This window comes from Octopus bimaculoides, chromosome 5 (genome assembly GCF_001194135.2).
Source record: "Octopus bimaculoides isolate UCB-OBI-ISO-001 chromosome 5, ASM119413v2, whole genome shotgun sequence".
Classification (NCBI taxonomy): Eukaryota; Metazoa; Mollusca; class Cephalopoda; order Octopoda; family Octopodidae; genus Octopus; species Octopus bimaculoides.
Window position 1 is genome coordinate 3184314 of NC_068985.1, and position 15171 is coordinate 3199484.

The 15171-nt window shown below is 37.1% G+C and overlaps 1 protein-coding gene and 1 long non-coding RNA gene across 2 annotated transcripts in view; one reads left to right on the forward strand and one right to left on the reverse strand.

Annotated features, from left to right (window-relative positions):
* The window catches only part of LOC128247885 (uncharacterized), an 11298-nt gene extending 828 nt beyond the window's left edge, over positions 1 to 10470 (forward strand). The window contains exon 2 of the long non-coding RNA XR_008264192.1: positions 10051 to 10470. This is a non-coding gene — a long non-coding RNA (uncharacterized LOC128247885). The remainder of the gene's footprint in view (positions 1 to 10050) is intronic.
* Positions 1 to 15171, reverse strand: part of LOC106867835 (serine/threonine-protein kinase greatwall) — a 147507-nt gene that overhangs the window by 52061 nt on the left and 80275 nt on the right. The window lies entirely within an intron of this gene.

Below are 15171 nucleotides of genomic sequence, written 5' to 3' on the forward strand. Positions count from 1 at the left end.
TTACTTATCTCTCTATCTATATCTCTCTATCTATATCTCTCTCTATCTATATCTCTCTTTATCTATATCTCTCTTTATCTATATCTCTCTTTATCTATATCTCTCTTTATCTATATCTATCTATCTATTTCTCTGTAACATATCTCTCTATATCTTTGCTTATATCTTATCTATCTATCTGTATATCTCTTATTTGTCTAACTAGCTCTTTCTCTCTCTCTCTTTCTCTCTTGCCCCCTCTCTCTATATATATACATCTCACTCTCTCTATTGCATTCACTTATTTTTCAAATGCTATTCTTTACACTTTCAATTTTCAGACACCATTATTTTTTCACTTTAACTTCAATCGTTATTGTTTTCATTGTAAGTTTAAGTTTTCAACCGTTATTTACAAACAAACAATGACAAATTACTGACAGAAAGAAGTTCACAATTATTGATGTAAGTAATTTCATAATTTACTGAAAGAAGTATCTTCGTAAATTTCACTTCAATCTGTACGATATCATGTCTTTCTGTTGTTGACAGTTTTTTCTGGTTCCTTCAATACTGACTCTTTGATTCGCTGAGTAACAAATTTCACTTCAATCCGTACAATATTTTATTTTCCGTTAGAATTTCCGGATCTATTTTAAAACGGGGGCCACATTTTTCATTAATGTTTTACGTAGTGTTTTTGGTACGGAAAGACTTTCAAACTTCGTATACTTATCTATTTTGTGTTATAGAACAGAAAAATATTTTTGTATTCGAATTTATTTCATGTAAAAAATTGTCTTATTTCGATAATTTCAACCAATCACTGACAAGTATTCAGTTGTTTACATTTACTCCTTTGGCTGATTAAGCGATGTAAAGCGTATTTAATCTCCATACCTTCGTTTTATTTGCTTTTTTCATTTTAAATTTGCTTTAACCCTAACCCTAAGGTTAGGGTTAGGGTTAATTGTTTCAGAATCATTTGTTTATGTAGTCAGCACTTAATGTATATCGGCTGAATGGACGTCAGTGATTGGTTGAAATTACAGAAATACGACAACTTTAACATGGAATAACTTAGGGATTTCTTTTTTTTTAAGAAGACTAAGAGAAAAAGATGTTTTATATGACACATTCTACCAGTGTTCCAAGTTTCAAAGTGTTTCGTTAATGAAAAATGTGGCCCCCGTTTTAAAAAAGATCTGAATTTCCTATTTACTTTCTGCCTAACGTATTAAGAAACATAATTTTTGTTACCAAGTTATTTTTATTGTTTACTATCTTCTGCACTCAGTATTTCTGTATACGTATATAACCATGCCTACAAGGAAAAGATCAAATTTATCTAAAATATCAAGGTCAGCCAAAAGAATGTCTCTGTCCAGAGAAAGAGAGACACCTGAAGAAAGGGAAGCACGCCAAGAAATGAACAGACTGTGCACTACAAAAGCCAGAGCATCTCAAAGTGATGAACAGAGGAATGCACGACTAACAAGGAACAGGATCGCCACTGCAAAACAAAGAGCAGTTGCAACAGCTCAGAGAAGCAATTTCGATAAAGCAGCTTTCAAATATGATCCAAAAGTTCATTATGCAGATGACGATAGAGTTACCATCGGTGCAATGACAACTGAGTGCATATATTGTAAAGCAAGGAAGTGGCCTGGAGAGACACCTGCATTGTGCTGCAGCGGTGGAAAGGTTAAACTCCCAGCAATCCCCCAACCTCCAGAGCCATTGAAGAAACTGTTGTCATCAAATGACCAAGATTCTAAGCACTTCCAGAACAAAATTAGACAGTACAACGCTGCACTACAGATGACATCATTTGGAGCCACAAGAAATTTAACTGAGCCAGGATTCATGCAAACTTTCAAGGTCCAAGGTCAGATTTATCATCAGATTGGCTCTCTACTACCTCTGGCAAATGAATCACCAAAATTCCTTCAAATATATTTTATGGGTGATTCTCAACAAGAAGGGAAAGAGAGGTGCAAGAACATTTCCGACATCAGGATGGACATTGTAGTGTCTCTGCAAAAGATGCTGCATGACAACAACAACCTGATCAGAAGCTTCAAGACTGCACTTGAAACAATTCCACCCAACTCCATGGATTACAAGGTAGTTATCAGATCAGACAAGAAACCATCTGGTCAACATGGAGACAGGTTTAGTGCGCCATCAACAAATGAAATAGCTGTGGTTCTGGTTGGGCAAGAACATGACAAGCGTGACATTGTCCTCCATCTCAGAGACAATAAAGTGAAGAGAATTTCAGAAACACACAGATTCTATGATGCACTACAATATCCATTGCTGTTCTTTTATGGACAAGATACTTACCACATTAACATTAGTCAGACAAACTCCTCAAAGCAAGTTTCATCCAATGACTTCTATGCATTCCACATGATGGTCAGGAGTCAAGATTCAAACCACATCCTACATTGTGGAGATCTGTTCAGTCAGTTTATAGTTGACATGTATGCAAAAATTGAAAGTGAACGATTACTCTACTTGAAACAGAACCAGAAGCAACTGAGAGTGGAATCATATGCACACCTGCAAGAAGCAATGCTGAATGATCATGATGTCAACAACATGGGCCAGCGGATCATCCTTCCATCATCATTCACAGGAAGCCCAAGATACATGCATGAGCGCACACAAGATGCCATGACATATGTTAGACACTATGGCAGAGCAGACCTCTTCATAACCTTCACATGCAACCCTAAATGGAAAGAGATTCAAAATGAACTCTTCCCAAACCAACAGCCTAAACATAGACATGACATAATTGCAAGGGTCTTCAGACAGAAGCTTATCAAGCTTATGCAGTTACTGACCAAAGATAAAGTGTTCGGTGCCACTAGATGCTACATGTATACAATAGAGTGGCAGAAATGTGGACTTCCTCATGCACACATCCTGCTCTGGCTTACAGACAAAATTCATGCCAGAATGATAGACAAATTCATCAGAGCAGAGATTCCAGATCCTCGGGAAGATCCAGAACTTTTTAATGTGGTCAAGACCCAAATGGTACATGGTCCATGTGGGAACATCAACCTACATTCTCCATGCATGCAGGATAGGAAGTGTACAAAAGGCTTTCCAAAGAAGTTCCTTCAAGAGACACAGATTGGACATGATGGCTATCCACACTACAGAAGAAGAAAACCAGGTGATGGTGGATTTGAAACCACCATCAAGAAGTCATCTCATACTGAAATTCCTGTTGACAACAGGTGGATAGTACCATACTGTCCCCTCCTCTCCAAGATATTCAATGCACACATCAATGTTGAGTTCTGTAACTCAGTGAAATCCATTAAGTATGTGTGCAAATATGTCAACAAGGGATCTGACATGGCAGTCTTTGCAGTCCAGGATTCCGAGAACAATGATGAAATCAAGACCTTCCAAATGGGAAGGTATATCAGTAGTGGTGAAGCATGTTGGAGAATCTTCAAGTTCCCCATTCATGACAGATATCCCTATGTGCAACGTCTTGCAGTTCATTTGGAGAATGGCGAAAGGGTTTACTTCACCCCAGACACAGTCCAACAACAAATGGAAGCTCCCAAAAATACCACGCTCACAGCATTCTTCAAGCTCTGTCAAAATGATGAATTTGCTACAACACTACTATACAATGAAGTTCCACAATTCTATACCTGGTGCCAAAACAAATGGGAAAGACGTGCACTTGGAGCACCCACACGTCATCTGGGAATCAAGAAATCAGACACACTTGGCAGAGTTTATGATGTCCATCCCAACTACTCAGAGTGCTACTATCTAAGGCTTCTATTACACCATGTCAAGGGACCCAAATCATTTACGGCCTTACGAACGGTTGATAACACAGTATGTCAAACATATCGCCAGGCTTGCCATCTCAGAGGTCTTCTGGAAGATGATGCACACTGGGATGCCACTCTGAGAGAGGCACAAATGTGCAAGTCTCCTATACAGCTGAGAAACCTCTTCTCCATCATGCTGGTGAACTGTGGATTGTCAAATCCAAATAAACTTTGGGACAAATACAAGGAGGGGCTTTCTGAAGACATTCTTCAAAGAATTCAATATCAGTGTGACGGTGATGTCACATTCAATGATGACATCTTCAATGAGACATTAAGATTAATAGACGACAAGGTTCAATTACTGGCTGGAAACAAACTTGAAATTTATTGTCTTCCAGCTCCTGTCAGAGATGTTCAACACACATTAGCACAAGAGCTAATCAGGGAAACATCATACAACACGGAAAGTTTGCAAGCATTTGTCAATGAAAAGGAACCTATTCTGGTACAGGATCAAAAGGAGGTATACTGGCAAGTTCTTACATCCATGGATAACAACACTGGTGGGGTCTTCTTCTTAGATGCTCCAGGAGGCACAGGAAAGACATTATTGATCAACCTGCTCCTTGCCAAGGTGAGACAGAAGAAGAAAATTGCTCTGGCTGTTGCATCCTCTGGACTTGCAGCCACACTCCTAACAGGGGGAAGAACAGCCCATTCAACATTTAAGCTGCCTCTCAACCTCATCGAAAATGAATCTCCTTTATGCAACATATCCAAGAATACTGCATTAGCAAAGCTCCTTACAGATGCCAAACTCATTGTCTGGGATGAGGCAACAATGTCCCATAAGGTAGCCTTTGAAGCGCTAGATAGAACACTACAAGACTTCAGAAACAATAAGAAGATCATGGGTGGTGTCACCTTCCTCATGGCTGGTGACTTCAGGCAAACGCTGCCTGTCATTCCCAGAGGAACAAGGGCAGATGAGCTAATAGCTTGCATCAAGTCCTCATATATCTGGCAACATGTCAAGCAGCTTACTCTGACAACCAACATGAGGGTTCACATTCATGAAGACCCGTTAGCTGCACAGTTCTCCAACAAATTACTTGACATTGGAAATGGAAAACTTCGACAGGATCCAGAAGATAACCTGCACCACCTCCCATGTGGTAATATGATTGCCTCTCTTGAAGACCTGACGAGCAAGGTGTTTCCAAACATTGCCACATATTATAAAAACCACAAGTGGCTATGTGAAAGAACAATTCTGGCACCAAGGAATGATGCTGTAGACAAGCTGAATCTAAAGTTGTTGTCTCGGCTACCAGGACCTGAATGTTCATACAGATCAACTGACTCTGTCCCTGATCAAGAACAAGCAACACATTACCCAGTGGAGTTCCTCAATTCACTGCAACCACCAGGATTTCCACCACACATTCTGATCGTGAAAACAGGTGCTCCTATAATGCTGTTAAGAAACCTTGATGCACCCAGACTCTGCAATGGAACAAGGTTGGTTGTTAAAACAGCCAGGCCCCATGTGTTGGAAGCAACAATAATTACAGGCAGCATGATGGGTGAGAATGTCTTCATTCCAAGGATACCTCTCATCTCAAATGATCTCCCCCTTCAGTTCAAGAGACTGCAGTTTCCTGTCAAACTTAGCTTTGCAATGTCTATCAACAAAGCACAAGGTCAATCTCTAAAGGTGGTGGGACTTAACCTCCTTCAACCTTGCTTCTCACATGGTCAGCTGTATGTTGGATGTTCTAGAGTTGGTGATGAAAAGAACCTCTACATTCTCAGTGATACACATGGCAAGACAGAAAACATAGTATATGAAGAAGCACTTAAATGAATAGTGTGTCCATGTCATATACTGAAGTGTAAAACCAATGAGTGTTAAAGTAAGTATTACTTTCAGCTTTTGACTGACATGCATGAATGTATATCTGTGTGTATCAAAGTGAAACAATAACATGATATATTTGCTGTCTGTCTGTTTGTGTGTGTGTACTCTACTTTCACGGTTTAAAATCTGTACCTGTTTTTGAACTATGTGTATCTACTTTATATACACATGAGTTGAAAATTTTCTATGTTCCTTGCTGGCATGGGTTGGAAAGTTATTAATGTACAACGTTGGTTTCTCAGCTACTAGCAGTTGAGACTTACATAATCTAGATGGCATTTTTAAATTTCATTATTTTCTTTAATCCGGGCAAAGCCAAGTATTTCTGCTAGTTATAATATATAACTATAAAACACAAACACTCATATACGACAAGCTTTTCTTCAATTTCCGTCTACTAAATCCACAAATCCATTCACAATGCCTTGGGTTATAGTGGAAGACATTTGCCCAAAGTGGTATATAGTGGGACAGAAGCCAAAGCTATGGGGAGTTTAATGTAACATCTTTAGCCAGACAGCCATATCAGTGCGTGCGTGCGTGCGTGCGTGCGTGCGTGCGTGCGTGCGTGCGTGCGTGCGTGCGTGCGTGCGTGCGTGCGTGCGTGCGTGCGTGCGTGCGTGCGTGCGTAGGGTGCAGTGAATAAACTATTGTGTAAATTACACAAGAATAAAAATAACACTGCCATCTCGTTTTAACAGATATATTTACCAAAATTACATTAAAATATCTTGAAATACTAAAGAGTAAATTTATTCATTAAAATCGCCATTGGTTTCAACCACGGCCTCCAGACGATTTCGGAATCTCCTGCAATTCATCTGGATGGTCACCTTGTTTAAGTTGGTGAATGCTGCCATAATCCTTGCCTTCAGTTCATCTTTGGTGTTACAAGGAGTTTTGTTGGTCTCTCGTTCAACTGCAACCCACACATAATAATCAAGGGGGTTGCAATCTGGGGAGTTATGTGGTCAGAGGTTGGGAATGATTTGGTCGCAGAAATTGTCTGACAGCCACGACTGGGTTCTGTTTGTGTGGCATGGTGCAGAGTCCTGTTGCCAGATATAAGGTCTTCCAGCAGCCACCCTCTTGACCCAGGGCAGTACTACCTCCTCCAGGCACTTGATATAGGCCTCCATACTACATCTGAGGCCCTGTTGGAAGATGAAAGGAGGCGTAATGTCGTCATCACTAGTGATTACTTCAAACAGCATGATGTTGACTGGATGTTTGATTTTAATCATTCTTGGTACATGTCCTTAGATTGCACTGTCCTCAGATTGACATCCAAACATTCTGAAATGTTCATATTGGAGTTTCTGGCATGAATGCTAAGCAGTACAGCATGTCATTTCCAAATTTCTGGCAGAGTGAATTGCATCATGGTGTTGTTTTTCTTGCAGATGGTGCCCGACTGACCCTGCTATACTGTGTAGTCGACAAAATCAAAGACAAAACAATGTGCATGCACGAAATAAAAAATATAATATGGTGATAATTTACCCATCGCACCCTGTATATACACGCGGGGAGGTGCTAGTATGTTTGTGCATGAGTGTTTTTGTGAATGGTCGTGTTTGTAAGTGTGTGAGCATGCTTGTGAGTGTGGATGTGTGTGTATGTGTGTGCATGTGTGTGTGTGTGTGGTTCAGGGTTCGGTCCCAAAGTTGCAACTGGGGCAAGGGGAAAAGATATTGTTGAAGTAAATGGGATGGTAAGAGCAATGTAGAAGTGAGGATTGAAGTGTGGGACAAAATCATGGAGGCATGTGGAAAGCCCCCCCCCCACTCCAAAGACAAAGGTTTAAGCTAAAACGTGCCAACAAAATGCATGAATTCTGTGAAGAGATAAAAATTCTTTTAGAAGACACATGGCTTCTTCATCATCACCATCATCATCATCCATCATTCTGAATCCGGGTTTTGTCCCCGTTAACGGGGGTCGCTGGATCTACCTCAATGCCATAGCAACTACCCTCACACCATCTTGCCTGGTTTTGGGCATCCTCCCTTCTCAAGCCAACCCATCCAATCTCCTCCTCCACCCGTCCCCTCCACATTTTCCTCAGTCTACCTTGCTTTCGCTGTCCATTTACCTCAGAACATGCTCCTCATCAACACCCTCTTCAGAACATGCCCATAGCACCGCACTCCATTCGCCTTTGTCAACCGTTCCATCACTTCCTCCAACCCCAGCATCCCATACATGCTCAAGCATATTCAAGTGTAGGTGTGTGTGTGTATGTGTGTATGTGGTGGGTGGGTGTTTGGGTGTAGGGGTGAGTGTATGTACATGGGTGGGTGTATGAATGTTGTCTAAGTGTGTGCATCTGCATATATGTAAATGCATTTACACCCTTGGGTTGATGTATTTATTGTATTGCAACTGGTTCTCATGTATTTTAGATTTCTTCACACAAAAAAAAAATGTTATCTAACTTCTACACATAGCAAAACCTTGCACATTTAACTAGACTTCACTATACATACATACACACACACACACAGACAAAAATACCAGTAGCATGAAATCTCCACTACACCTTTCATTTTCTCTCCTTTGCTAGTGCTCTTCCTCTTCATTCTTCTCCCTCTCTCGCTCTTCCAACTTGTCTCTCTACCTGACTTCAATGAGACCCACATTGTGCTTTTACTTTGTCATTCCATCCCACTTCCAAGCTTTCATTCTACCTCAGACTTTTCATGTAGACAGAGAACATAAATGCATCATGTTTTTTTGTTTTTTTTTTTACTTCTCTTCCTCTTGCCTCATTTAATTTTTTACATGTTTTCTCTTCTTCAATAAAGAGTATCACCCAAAATAACAGACACACTTCTGTTTCTTTTACTGGCATATTTACCTTCATTGTAAATTTCTTTTTTTTTTTTTTTTTTTTTTTTTTTTTTTTCATATTTCTACATTTTTTTACAGAAATCTACTTTTCCTTGCCTGACTCTGTCTTGTTTGTTTCACTCCTTTTTACCTCATAAACTTGTTTGATTTTCATTATATATATCCATATTTATCTTTTACTTGTTTCAATCATTAGACTGCGACCATGCTGGGGCACCACCTTGAAGGAATTTAGTTGAATGAATCAACCCCACTGCTTACAGTTTTAAGCCTGCTACTTATTCTATTCGTCTCTTTTGCCAAGCAGCTAAGTTACGGGGATGTAAGCACACCAAGACTAGCTGTCAAGCAGCAGTGGGATCAAACACAGACAAACATGTGCACAAATGCATGCACACACATAAGCGACAGGCTTCTTTCAGTTTCTAGCAATTCACTCACTTAGGTAAGCATGAGCCTATAGTAGAAGATACTGGCCCAAGGTGCCACACAGGGGAACTGAACCTGTAGCCATGTGGTTGGGAAGCAAACTTCTTACCACACATACACACACACACACACACACACACACACACACACACACACACACACACACACACAGATTATTGTTAGCTTCATTTTAATGTCTACTCATCAGTGTTTGGATGAATCAGACAAGAGTATGTTACTGCAGAGTTCTTTACAGCTAAATACCATTTCTGATGCCAACCCCCAACCTCCACCTTCAATTTCATATTATATTACAAGCAGATCCACCAGTGAGCACAACCAGTCACATTATGCTGACTGAAATATAAGAGTGATCTATCCCAAGTCAGTCCATCACATCTCCCACTTTTATCGTCTGATGCTGAAGAGGAGATAACTACTCCAAAATACCAGCATCCATTAGTCTAACTAGGGAGTGCTTTAAAATGACTTAGTGTATGTACACCTATGTGTCTACAGGAAAAAATATACACATATTTCCTCCATGACAAAGAATGGCTTTTTTATGCATTTGAATATGCTTCAAGCATATTTGAACTAGTAACAAGTTTATAGTTGTCTGATATGTACCACATTTTTAATATATCACCTATATGTACACAAATCCCTTTTTTTAGTAACTACTTATCTCCTGTCAAATTCACTTACATGTAGGGTGTATGTGTGTGTGTGTGTGGACATGCATGGCTGTATATGCACATATGAATGTCACCTTTAATGAACAGCTTGAGTAATTCATAAGTTCAACAAGTAATGAAATGTACTTAATCACTGCTTTTAAAGCCCTATGGATGTGATTATTTTTAAGTATTTGAATTCATTGTGTAATATAACACATCAACAATGCTCAATATATTCAGATTTGCACATACACTGTTTTATGTAGACACCCCTGCATGTGTAATTTTTTTTAAATAGATATACACACAGTTAGTACAATTACCATCTTTATACTGCTAATCTAATATCTTTTTTTTTTTTTTTGATCAGTGGAACACACAAAAGTGAAGAATAAAATTCATATGGAAGCTTTCATCTTGTCAACAAAAAGTATGTCTCTGAAGAAGAAAGAAGACAATCAAACATTTCAATCATAAGTTTGTTTATCATGGTATCAAATTTGAAAGTAAACACAATATATCTTATAATCTGATAAATAGAAAATGTTTACTTTTATTTTTCTACATATCATTTAATACCAGAGGATATTGCAAACTAGAGCTCAACATCCCAAGATATTTACAACTGTGGTAGCATTTCTTTAAATAAATTGTTGTTTTTAAAACCTGTTGTGCTGAGTTCATTCTACTATGTTCTACACCAGCAGCTCCCAGGGCTTCATGCCACCTTCAAGCATCCTTCCAGTAACCTTTGACAGTCTTCCCTCTAGAAATAAAAAGTTTTCTCTAATTGACTTGTGCTTTACATTTTTTGGTGTGGCCCTTAAAAAAATCCAGGTTTAGGCTCTGGCTTGGATATTAAAATAGTTGAGACCCACTGTTCTAAGTTTACTCTCTTAAAATAAAATTAAGAAAATGATCATCCTACACATCATTTCAACCCAATTGGTTCATTTCGTCTCTGTTCTTTTAGAAAGCAGAAAGCAGTACATACAACCTTTCATTTCCAAGACAAGACTGATAACTTTCATCAGTATTCTCAGTCCCACATATCAACGTCAAGATAGTCAACACAGCCTATGGACTATGTCTTGTCATCATCATCAAGGTCCAATTTCCATGTTGACAGGAGTTGGACAGTTTGACAAGAGCTGGTAAGCCACAGAGCTGCACCAGGCTTCAACTCTCTGTTTTGCCCTTCCTAATACCAACCACTTTACAGAGTGTACTGGAAGCTTTTTATGTTGCACCAGTGCTTTATACATGGCACCAGCACCAGTGCTTTTTTGTGGCACTAACATGGGTGCTTTTTACATGACATTGACATCGGTGCTGTACATGTGGCACTGGCACAGGTGTTTTATACATGCCACTAACACAGGTGCTTTTTCTGTGGCTGTCTTATTTATTGTGAAAATGTTTTCTTTGGTTTTTGTGGTGGTTTCTTTATATTTTTTATGGAAAAAACTCAAGTCAAATTTATAAGGAGGAAATAAATAAAAAGTGGAGAGTATGGATGATCAAATCATTTATGACAAACCAAACATTTTATCATAATCAGTATGTTGAGGCCAAGACACTTCATTCTGAAAGACGGATACACCTAGCTTTAAGTGGATGTTGTATGTGGTGTAACAGAAGACTTCAGAAACTTGAAGTATTCAACAACTTCATGGGGCTTTATGATTTAGAAAAATTGTTAGAAATGAGAGATTGCAATGCTGATATTGTTTCCAAGGGTAAAAATCTAAGTGTAATAGTATCAATTAAAAATAAAAATCAGAAGATAATCTCAATTTTCTGAAGACATAACAAACTACAGAAAACCAATTTAGTAAAATATTTTTAAATGAACTGAAACAATTAATATTGTTCAGTATACTTAGCACTTCAATTTAAAATATAGTTTCATTTAATTAATTCTTTTTTTTCTTTAAATTAATTTTTCAATAATCTTTAAGAACTTGTGTTTAAGGTCACATATAAATGAGAATAGCACAATGAATATTTCAGTTTCATGAAATCCTCACAGACAGTAAAAAAAATTTTGTTTAATTCTGTAAATATTTCATCTAAATCTATGTTTTGGGTATTGTGAATAATGTATAACCTTTTCACTCAATATATGTTGCTATCTATATCCAGCTGCAATCAGGGTAAGACATTTGTCTAGTTCTTTTTCAATGACAAAGTAGATTTCAGTTAGTTACACAAGATACTACAAAATTCTATGACTGCCTTAGACTACTGCTCGAAACAAATCTTGAGTTATCTATGGTAAATTTCTGAATCTATCCTTAGGAACCCTGGTGAAAGTAAAAACATACCATACACAGACTTGTACTAGCAAATTGAAACACGAAGGTCAACAGCAGCAGCACTTTACAGTTAATCATTTGGTCAAAAACAGCAGCTAAATTACCCTCAAATCACACTCTCGATCATCTTAAAAACACTATCTTTAAAAAATGTGGGGGTCATGACTGGAACATGTATGAATACAGTTCTTTTTGGTGCTAAACAACAACTCTAGCACAATTGCATGGTGTGAAGCTATTTTCTGTGTATGACACTTTTTGCCTCAGTGTACAGTTTTTAATAAACTACAAATGATTTTTTTATACATATATATGGTGCTTTATATTTATAAAAGAAAAGTATAATGTGGCAAACATTTCATTTAACAGTGTATTTAAATGTTCAAGCATTTTCTTTACCTAAATACATGCAGATTAGTGCACTTCATGTTTTAATGATAAAAATAAAAACCCTTCAATTTTCATCTACTGAGTTACAATATCATTATGCCTGTGTTCCATAAGTTCAACAGATTTAGGAGTCATTTACTTAATACAAAACCTCCAAAGCTTCATACCGTAAGAGTACATTATTTACAATGGATGGATAAGTGTCCTCACTTTGTTGTTACCATGTTTCAGCTGATGTACCTTTCAGCCTTCATCAGGTGTACTGGTGAAATTTCAAACCCAACCCTTTTGAAATTTCGAAATTCCACCAGAACACCTGATGAAGGCTCAAGAGTACATCAGGCAAAACATTGTGGTAACAACAAACAAGGTGAGGACATCTATCTGTCCATTGTAAATAATGTACATAATTCCTTGTCTCAAAAACATAGAATAGTATTCCTGTAATAGTACTTGTTCAATCATGAATTATATTGTGTCATATGCAGGTTGTATAGCTGTTATAACTTAGAGAATGCTGTTTGCTATTACTGAAGATGTGTAGTTGCTTGACCTGCTATACATAGCAGGTAAATTTCCTTCCTATCACATCCTACCTTTAAAAAAAGGAAGGACACATTGGATAATGTAATCTTTAACAAACTATACATGGAAGAAGAATAATTTTAACCATATGCTTTCTTAATTTTAGTCATTGCTTTCTGATCTAGAATAAAATAGCAACAGCTCATCTTAGGTTAAAGGAAGAGGCAAGAAATAAAAGTGTGGTAAGCAAAATTATATTAATTTACTAATTATCTTACAATGCTTGACACACTAATACTGCACGAAAAAGAACTATGGCATAAGAACTAAATACAAATTATAAGTATGCAAAAGAACAAAGTTATATCCTTATTCTCAATAGTAAAGTTAGTGGATAGTTCCATCAAAATTCTTTACTTTTAACTCATACCATTTAAGAAAGTATGCAATTTGTCTATTCAGAAGAGCAACTTACTGTATCAATATTTCTTTCACCTAAGACAGTTCAATATTTCAAAGTGCCTCCAATATTAATGTATTTGTTGCATACATACATGCATACATATGTATATGAGAGCTGCACACATTCATGTGTACAAATACAAGCATGAATGTTTCATACATGCATGCACGCATGTGCGTGTATGCTCACATTTTCTTTTGGATCATTTAGTGTCTGTCAGTAGATTTCTTTTTTTTTCTTCTCTCCAATATTTTATTAACTGACTCCATCAAGAGATTAAAGTAGCTTCGTTTCCCCCACCTCCACCCCCTCCCAATCCATTGTAGAGATTAAGAATGAAAATTATTTCTCATTTCTTCAAGAAATACTTTCTGAAGACAGTTTGTTAAATACCAAATTCATCATCTTCATTAGTTTAATATGCAACATTCATTTTAGTTTTTATTCTATGCTAGTACAATCTACTCAGCACATTTTAACTCATATTACTAAATTGGCAGAGCTTAACTTATTAATCAATGAAAGTATAAGACTACTTAAGAATTTAGAAAAGGCATTGACAAAAACACTGAAAAGAAAGAAATTTACTACTCTAAGATATTGAGAACTCATATTTTCTGTGTAAATCATAGTTTAAATCTGAACAAAGTAAATGTTAAGCAATTCTAGGTCAAAATTTCTATTACAAAATTTACAGAGAAAAACAACTACAAAGCATGGAATATTCCAGAATAAAACTATTCCACAGTTGTGTCTGGAAAGAGTCATTCTCACCGGTAAAATTTCCACTCATTTACTTATTTACGTTGCTAAAATTTTTGTTGTGTTTTGCAACCTTTTCAATAGTTGTTAAAAGACGCAACAAAAATTTTGGAAAAATAAATAAGTAAATGAGTAGAAATTATAAGGCACTAAAAGAGAATGACTTTCCCCAGACACAACAGAATATGCTTTAACACATGAACTCACATAAAGAATTTTGCAAACCAAATCCAAAAACAAAACTATTCTACAGGTTTTTCAGTTAAATCATAAAGTTAAACCAGTTGGTTTGAAGTTTTCCACATTAAGTGTTAAAATATTCTTAGATAAGTCACGGCCAGATTTTAAAATTCTATGGTGGACACTTTGTTGCTTGTACATTAAAATGTTTAAGTGTTTATAATTGTAGTTTTGCCACAGCCATCTTGGAATCAAATATTCAACCAAATAAATTAATTTTTAAAAAAACCTAAATCCAAAAACAACTCTCCACACAACTAATCCTGTTTTCAACAATTCTTTCTCGCCCTGAGACTAGCAAATTACAGATTTGGAGCTAAAAGAAAAATTCAGTGAACCATTCTATCTGAGGGGGAGGGCAGTTGTTTAGTGCCAAGTCAGCTCTGATTTAAATAAGCTTATGATTCAAAACATTCCAGTTAAGACTATCCCTGCTTTATGTTTATCTATGACTTCATTATCCAGTGTCCTTTTTTAGGATATCACTTTAGTGGGTGTGGCTACTTTTTCTAGTAGGGCAAGTAACTGTCTAGCGGCTCTTACACACTTGAAAGACTATTCTATCAAAAGAGACCGTTTCAACAGCAGCAGCTTCTAGATATTTTATTTTCAAAGAGCCGAATACAGACTGTTTTTGCTGTTCAGTGCGTATTTCAACTGTGGTCTGACTGGGTGAATATGATCAGTTTTATCCAACATGAAATGATCAGCAATTTATCTAACTCGAAATTATCATTAAGTATAAACAGAAAATTAAGAGGAAAAGAAAAACAATACTTTCCATTTCCATTCA